The 9,348-nt window shown below is 35.4% G+C and overlaps 1 long non-coding RNA gene across 2 annotated transcripts; it reads right to left on the reverse strand.

The window, feature by feature from the left end:
- Positions 1–3,079: 3,079 nt before the first annotated feature.
- Positions 3,080–6,021, reverse strand: LOC107830008 (uncharacterized). Of its 2 annotated transcripts, none has more exons than XR_001658063.2 (2): positions 5,586–6,021; positions 3,080–4,405 (listed from the first exon to the last, which is right to left on the reverse strand). It is a non-coding gene; the product is annotated as an uncharacterized LOC107830008 (long non-coding RNA). The 2 variants fall into 2 exon arrangements; XR_001658064.2 differs by having other exon boundaries at positions 3,080–4,410.
- Positions 6,022–9,348: the final 3,327 nt, after the last annotated feature.

Here is a 9,348-nt window from a genome sequence, read left to right on the forward strand (position 1 = left end):
ATTAGGTACGATTTCTGCCGAGGTCGTACGGCCCGATCTAGAGTGTCGTGTACACTGCCGAGGGACGTGCAGCACGATCCATAGATGCATCTATCCTGCCGAGGCGTTCGGCCCGCTCCACAAGAAAGGAGGACATTTTCTTACGTACCTCCGGAAGGAGAGTATATTTATTACATGATCAATTCGAGAGGATGAATAATTTCTTTTAAAAATTAATTAATTTAAACAGAAAATTTAGCATATAAGATTTTCATCTTTTACAATCTTTCCCTAACAATTCACAATATATTTTAAATAATTTAATTAAATAAAGGATACAATTTACACACATAATTCATGCTTTGAGTCCTAAACTACTCGGACTTTAGCATAGATAGTAGATACGTACGGACTCTTGTCACCTCGTACGTATGTAGCTCCCACAATTAGCAATAATTATTAGTTTAATCACCTATGGGTAATTTTTCCCTCACAAGATTAGACAAGAGACTTACTTTGTCTCAAAGTCCACTTCGGATCACGATGTCGTGTAAAAATTTCAATTCGATACCGAAAAAAATCCGAAACTATTCAAAAATTATATAAAATAATTAATACATGTTCAATAATTCGAATTTAGGCTATTAAATAAATTACCCTAAACAAAAACAGTAAAAATTCCTAAAATTCACCTCAGGCCCACGTGCCCGAATTTCGGAAATTTTTGGGTGAAAACGTTACCCATAATCTCAAGAACTCAATTATTTAATTTCTATCCAATTTCATAGCAATTTTCGGGGTTAAAATCTAAAAATACCAATTTTTAGGTTTTTCTTCAAAATCTCAAATTTCTACAAATTTTCATGTCTAAATCCATGTATAAACCTTGCATTTGACTCACAACTAGTAGAAATCACTTACCTTGTGATCGACGATGGAAATAGTGCTCAAATATCGTCCCCAAAATCGGCTCCCATGAAGAAATGGGGTGGAAATGAGTCCAACCCCCGTCTTTAACAGAACAGTGCTCAGACCCGTTCTTTTTCGCGTTCGCGAAGGCCAAATATTCCTGCCCCAGCATTTCCCCTTCGCGTTCGCGTGACCAGTGTCGCATTCACGAAGGCATGTCCATGCAAGGCATCGCGTTCGCGTTCAAGACATCGCGTTCGTGTAGGCCAAATGGCCTTAGGCCCGTCTCCTCCTTTCTTCTACGCGTTCGCGATTGACACTTCGCGTTCGCGTAGTTTCCTCAGTCAATCCCTCCTCGTTCGCGAACTATACCTCGCATTCGCGAAAGCCAAAACCCAGCGGCCTCAAAACTCCTCTTCGTGTTTGTGACCCACTGATCGCGTTCGCGAAGCACAAGATAGCAGCCACCATTTTCCCTTCTTCGCGAACGCGGGACTCCCTTCGCGTTCGCGAAGAACAAAACCAGAACCAGCAAACCAACAATAGTATTTCATCCAAATTCGATCCGAAACCATCCCGAAACATACCCGAGGCCCCCGGGACCCCGTCCAATTATACCAACTTGTCCCAAAACACGACACGAATTTGCTCGAGCTCTCAAATCGCATCAAACAACATCGAAACCATAAATTGCGCATCGATTCAAGCCTAATAAATTATTGAACTTCTAACTCTCATATCCGATGCCGAAACTTCTCAAATAAAGTCCGATTGACCTCAAATTTTGCACACAAGTCATAATTGACATTACGGACCTACTCCAACTTCCAGAATCGGAATCCGACCCCGATATCAAAAAGTTCACTCCCGGTCAAACTTCTCAAAAATAATCCAAATTTTCAACTTTCACCAATTGACGCCGAAATGACCTACGGACCTCCAAATCCACTTCCGGATGCGCTCCCAATACCAGTATCAACATATGGAGCTATTCCCTGACTCAGAATCTCAAACAAACAACGATAACATTGAAATACACCTCAACCCAAATGTATGAAATTCTTCCAAATTGTTAACTTCCACAATAGGTGCCGAAACACTTCCGGGTCCTCCAAAATCCGATACGGACATACGCCTAAGTCCAAAATTATCATACCAACCTGTTGGAACCTTCAAATCCCGATTCCGAGATCGTTTGCTCAAAAATCCAACCTTAGTCAATTCTTCCAACTTAAAGCTTCTGAAATGAGAATTTTCTTTCCAGATAAATTCTGAACCTCCGAAATTTCAATTCTGACCACGCGTACAAGTCGTAATACCTGAAATGAAGCTACTCATAGCTTCTAACTACTGAACGACGCACTAGGGCTCAAAACGACCGGTCGGATCGTTACACTTTCTGAGTCGTTCTGCAGCTACCAGTGCCTCTTCTTGTATTTGCACTCTGTCTATTTTATTTCAGACAGTATTTGGAGTTTTGTATAACTTACTAGATGCCCATACACTTGTGACACTAGGTCTTGGCATACATATTGGTAGAATTTAGATTTGTATTATTTTCCTTGGATTTAAATTAATCAGTACCTTTTCTACTTTCATTAATATTGCTAGGAAAAAGAATAAATTATCTAGAAAATTATTAAAGAATGATTGATATATACTTAATTTATTAGTTTGGCTTGCCTAGCTGTAGTGTTGGGCGCCATCACGACCTTTAGGTGAAATTGGGTTGTGGCATATTCTTTGCTACGTTTGAGATAATTGTGAAGGCCATAATTTATGGATACCATTTTGGGGGAAATAATGTAATCTAGTTATTAGGCTAATGGGCCAGCGACTTTCTTATATTTAGTGACGACTTTAGTTGCTGCAAGTAAAGCCGTAACTATATATTATTTGTGACGACTCCTTGGGATTGCCACAGAAAATGCACATGTGTGGCGACTTTATTTGCCCTAGGAAGTAAGGAAAAGTTCGCAAAAAGATTGTTAGGTCTCTAGTGATGAAGACGTTTAGTGGCGCCTTATAGTCGCCACTAAAAACTATAATGCTTCCAATGGCAACTCTTAATCGCCACAATTTCTTGGGTTTAGTGACGACCATAGTCGCCACAAATTGTATTTGTCTTTTTTTAAAAAAAAAAATAGCTGCAATAATATTACTACTAATATTGCACAAAGGTAATACGGCAACTCATTAATATTAGAAGAGACAACACTAAAGACATTTATCAAACAAAATAACCTAGGAAATGTTTAACAAAAATTCATAACATGTAGTAATTGTGCATACACATGAAAACAACAACAAAAAATAAAGCAAAATAAGATGTCTTCAAGTTCTGGCTTCGCTAGCATCATTTTCTCTTGAAGTCTAAAGACTCTTCATACAATCCCAAGCCGTGAACTCAGAATCCCGAGCCTCGAAAATATCTCTGCAGTCACCATGATAATGTTTGGAAGCACAGTGCATAATTACTTTACCAAAAGTTTCTATGAAGGAAAAAAAAGTTCAATTCAAGTTAGATATATGCCAAATGAAAATCCCAAGGTCGTTCAAGTCAGGTATATTACTATCTAAAATCCACATACCTGAAAAAATCAAATTGAATAGCTTGTCATTATAAATATCTATCACAAAAAACTAAATGCCTTTTCTGCCAATTTCCTTTCATAATGACCACAGTAAAGCTCCTTCATGAATAAATTGTCAACAATGAAGCTAATAAAAACAATTAATTGCCAATGAAATAAATTTTATTAGAAACACAACAGAAGAAAATTTATCTTTTACATTAAAATTATTATAGCATTTTTCTGTAAGTGTTAATAAAGCAACTACATTTTGCAGTGCATAGCTATATGTTCAAGCCTTCAAGGACTATAGGACTCCTAGTACCACATTCTCCTAAAACAACCTAGCTAATAAAGAATGTTTTCGATAATATGAATGAATTGATAAAAAAAATTCATAACGCCTAGGTAACTGAAGATTGGTTAGGAGTAGATCCATACCTTTTATTCTTCCTTACTCTTCATTTTAAGTTTCAATTTAGATTTTACAAGCATTAGGAACAATTTTCCTTTGAGATTCAACAAGAGACTTCAAATATGTAGGCTTAATAAGTTTGTCAAACTATCTGGACAAGACCAAATTTATTAAGTATGATTGTTGTGGCATGTAGGGGTCCGACTAATCAAGACACTTCAAATATGTGGAAATTAGCCAACTACTGTTTGAAAGCCACACTTTCTAACAAAGTATTACAAAAATATATATGTGCACTCAAGCATAACAATTATCTTCAAAAATAGGTCAAATTAGAAAAATAAGAATACGCTCAATAACATAAATAGAAAACTAAGAAATGAAACAAACCTCTTGAGTTCCATAATAATGGAGGTGTTATATGTTCTAAAATGGTTCATACTTGTCAAGCAGCCAATAATATCTCGCAACAAAGTTCGGTTATCTTCTACATGCGCATAGTAACATGAATTTGTTCTTCATTACCAACCTATACTAAGAAACATAATGAAATTCATCTTCAAGAAATAATTGCAAACTTCACCTCAAGATCTTGAAAACTACGGATAGCATTAACTAGAAGAGAACACATCCTTCTTATGAGTAGAAAAGAGAAAAGAAAGAAAAACAAGGCAGAGAGAAGAAAATCGAAACAACAAATGTATATCCATGCTTAAGAATCAGCATAACAGCATAATTATCCATTAATCACACAACATCGTTGAAGGGATAAATATATGAATTCACCTTATGAAACCACAAAACCAATATAGCGCAATTATCAGTGTTATTATCTCAAGGTTCAAAGACAAAGCTTATTCTTTACACTTTCTTCTCCAAAGAGAAAAGGAAAAGAGAAAGATTTCATGAATCCGATTAGACTGGGTAAATAACAACCAAAATCTGACCTACTGACAGTGAAAATATCACTAGCAATGGAAAGAAATCCAATCAGAGACCAAAAGAAAAAAGGGAATAAGAAACCCAAACGCTCCTAATCTCCATTCCAGATGCTAAAAACTATGTAATAGAGTTCATTCTTTCTATGCATTTTACTTTCTCTGAACGGAGAAGATTTGGGGTGAAGAGGAAAATTATACAAAAGTATGGCAAGTTTATCTAGGTTAAGCAGAAAACTATCCGAGTGCAGGGGAAAGAAGAACATTCTGGAGTATAATATACCACCCATAATAGAGAACATGGAGGCACAATTTTGACTCAATTACTTGAATTTAAACACTTCTATGCTTGCCAAAACATTAAAAAAAAAAAAAAGACATTTAAAGACCTTAAACCACAAGAATAGTTTAAGAAAATGGACTGTGACTAAGTAGAGAAATCAACAAGGATACCCAGGGTTCATCCATACTATATACAGTTCTAACTAATCAACTAAGCATGTGCACTTGAATTTAACAAAAAATGAAGCATTTGACCTTAATGAAAATTATAATAAATTATCAAAACAAACAAAAACAAGCTAAGGCTATCACAGTAATCTGAACAAATCCCAAAATAAAGAAAGAACATCTGAAGACTTCATGGAAAATTCAAGACTATTTCAAACCACAAAACGGACACTTACAGAGCAATTTTTCTTAACAAGAAAAGCAATGGGAACTAAAATAGAAAGTGAAAATACCCAAAAAAGAAAAACCACTGCAACTTACGAATCTCAGAGGAAAGGAGAGGAAACAACACAAGGCCGCTTTGCGATGCTCAGACACCAAATTGATTTTTCTTAAGCCAAATCGTTTGCTTCCATTTCTTATTTCACCGGTTCGCGTCCCACAATGAGAATTTCAGGAGAAAGGAGTTGCTTGCTTTCGTTTCTACTTTCACATGGGCAAGTTTCACGGCTCAATTTGGGTTTCGAGGGAAAGAGGAGAATGGATTTGGTAAAAAAGCAAAAGGAAGACTACGAAGGGTGTTTAATTTTTATTTAGTTTTCAATTTTAAAGTAAAGAACTAAGAGGCGATTTGGTCGCTGCAACATAATTTTAGCGACAACTTCAAAAAACGTTGCCACTGATGTGGTCCAAGCGGGAAATAAATTTTTTTGGTTTAAGCAGTAAAGGAAAAAGTTGTGCTTATTTGTAGCGTCGTCATTATAGTCGCAAATAAAATATTACTTTCTGCGGCGACTAAAAGGGTCGCCCCTGAAACTACCACTTTTGTAGCAATTAAGCTAGTCGACAAAAGACTTGATTTCTGATTTGTGCTTTCAATATTTATATACGTAATTCTAGTGAACTGCACATATGAAAAATTTAGAAATCGAATAAGGATAGCAACATTAAAAGCAAAAGAATCTCGACACATCACCAAGACTTTATTAACTCATCCTTGTTCAACAAAACAAGATCTGAAAGACTCGAACTTCTGCTCACGTTCCAATTTAAGAACTACAGCAGTAATCCACAAGCCAAACTAGCAAGATAAGCAAGTGACAAAAATCAATATCACAATGAACAACCTTCACAAGTTTCATGCTTCAAACGATATATTCACATATATAGCAATCAAAATTTAAACGAGTAGAAGGATGAACCTCAAGGGAGAAAATTTTCTTTCATGTTAATAGTGAATCTTCAACATCGGATTATGTAGGAAATTTTGGGTCCACCCATAAGGCGTTCTTTAAGGCCCAACAGGGTTATTAGTAAACTCTGGTATTCCCTATATAAGTACACATAAAGTGTACAACTAAAAATATAGAATACACAGTATTTTCCTACGCCTAGTCGTCTCCTAAAATCAGATTAGGGTTTAGACTGCGATATAGGGGTTGATTCGTCACAACGTGACAATCACCATCGACCAGTGATTCCAGCCGCGGTTCGTTTCAGGCTTTCGCTTCCGCTGTAAGTTATTTTTCCTACGTGTATGTGGCCCAATAGGTTTAAGGCTCATAATTAATATTTAATTAATGATCCAATCTCATCTGTCTGATCGATTACTTGATGGATGTACCGGATTAAGTGAGAATCTCTATAAATTGGTCCTCTCCCTACCCATTAAAGTTACCGTATTTTTTTATTCTCTCTTCCATCACTAAAGACGGCGGTAACGAAAGCTAGGGCAATGGGAGAGAAACTAATTTGAATTAACGCTTCCGCTTCACAATGATGGCTTACGATTCAGGTATATTTTCTGTACGATTTTGTGTAAGATTATCATGTTCAAGATCCTGGTATACAATTAAGTTTATGCTCACATGTGGTATCCGAGCCTGGATTGATTGAACGTATAATCTTCACTAATGAAAACGAAAGGAATCATTCTTTATCCGTGAATATCCTAAAAGGAATGGGAGAAAATTCTTTTTCTCATATTCTCGTTGTATGTTCTGAGAATTAAGAATGCTTTTGAATGTGTCAATAGCTTTAAGTAATAAGAATAGTATAACCTTGTACATTCAATTACTAATCATGAATCACGTTCTTTTGTCTGCAAATTATAAGGATTGGTATTGTTAGTATGAAAAAAGTTTTATGCAACTTTGGGCTTCAAAATCTGAAAGGTCCTATATTATTGTTAATAATAAAATAAGGATGAATGGAGAAGCCTTAGCCTTGAAGGCGGCGCCGATGATAATTCTAGCATATTTAAAGGAATTAGGTTATGAAATATCTTCCACAAAATTATTATTTATTAAAAAAAATTGATTACTTTATTATGTATATGTTGTGGAGATATTTAATTTAGGTTCTCATCTCTTATAATATTTTGGATTATTAAGTCGGTGAAGTCATTTATTATTTATTTTTATGTATGTGATTAATGTTTATATAGTTTGTTAGTCACCAAAGTGATCAAACTAGATTGTTTAAAGTATTCACATGCATAAAATCTTATGATCTCTATTTTGTGTGTGCACTTATGTTATATAGTTTGTTAGTCACCAAAGTGGCCAAACTAGTTTGTTTATGAAAATATGCATACATAAAATTATAGTTTATCCATGAAATTAATGAAATGCTTATAATTAAAAATTAGTGGATAAATTAATTTTCACTATTGCTAGAACTTAAGGATTTACCCAAAGGTGAATCAATTATTCTATGAATAGTGAATATGATGAGGTAAAATTAATATTCTTTAGTCAAATATATATTATTTGTCCAAAGATGGCATATATATTTGGTTAAAAATATTAAATTACCTATTAAAGACTAAATGGCATTTAAATTATGATAGTGTGTCGTAGTATTCACCCAAAAGAGAATTGCGTTATGCTTTAACTATTTTGTTGAATCCATATTGATTTGTGAGCATGTATTATCTATTTTGCAGCTATTCCTTTTCATTCGCATGCTTCGTCTGTTACTGTGTTCAACGGATTGAACTTTTCTGAATAGAGTGAACAAGTCCAGTTCCACTTAGGTGTGATGGATCTTGACTTGGCTTTGCTGAATGATAAGCCCGCTGCCATTACTGATTCGAGCAGTATGGATAAGAAGTCTTTCCATAAAGCATGGAAACGCTCTAACAGGCTAAGTCTTATATTTATGCGAATGAATATTGCCAACAATATTAAGAGTACTATTCCACAAACAGAAAGTGCCAGGGAATACCTGAAGTTTGTGGAAGAATATTTTCGTTCTGCAGATAAGTCTCTCGCTGGTACACTAATGGCTGAACTCACGACTATGAAGTTTGATGGGTCGCGTAGTATGCAAAACCATATCATCGAGATGACTAACATTGCAGCAAGACTTCAGACCTTGGAGATGAAAGTGGATGATCCTTCTTGGTTCAGTTTATTCTGAACTCGTTGCCTCCTGAGTATGGACCATTTCAAATTAACTATAACACTATTAAGAATAAGTGGAATGTTAGTAAATTATCCAGTATACTTACTCAGGAGGAGTCAAAACTTAAGAAACAAGGGAGTCATTCAATTAACCTCATGGGTCAAGGAACTGGTAAAGGACTTAAAGTGAAGCCCAACAAGTTCAAGAAGAAGAAAGAACCTGCTAAATCTCCACAGAATGCTAAGAAGGAACATAAGACAGATACGTGTCGTTTCTGTAATAAGGAAGGACACTATCAGAAAGATTGCCTGAAACGTAAAGCTTGGTTCGAAAAGAAAGGTACAATTAGTGCTTTTGTATGTTTCGAATCAAATTTAATAGAAGTTTCTAATAATACTTGGTGGCTTGATTCTGGTGCAACTGCTCATGTATCTACTACGTTGCAGGGATTCCTTACAATCCAAACTACAAATCCAAATAAGGATTTCTTGTTCATGGAAAATCATATGAAGGCTCCAATTGAAGGCATAGGGACTTATCGTTTGATCATGGAGACTGGACATCACCTTGATCTATTACAGACTCTTTATGTACCTTCAGTTTCTAGGAATTTGATTTCTCTTTCAAGACTTGATGTTTCTGGATTTGATTTAAAGTTTGGAAATGGATGTTTTAA

The sequence above is a fragment of the Nicotiana tabacum genome, chromosome 22 (assembly GCF_000715075.1).
Source record: "Nicotiana tabacum cultivar K326 chromosome 22, ASM71507v2, whole genome shotgun sequence".
Classification (NCBI taxonomy): domain Eukaryota; kingdom Viridiplantae; phylum Streptophyta; class Magnoliopsida; order Solanales; family Solanaceae; genus Nicotiana; species Nicotiana tabacum.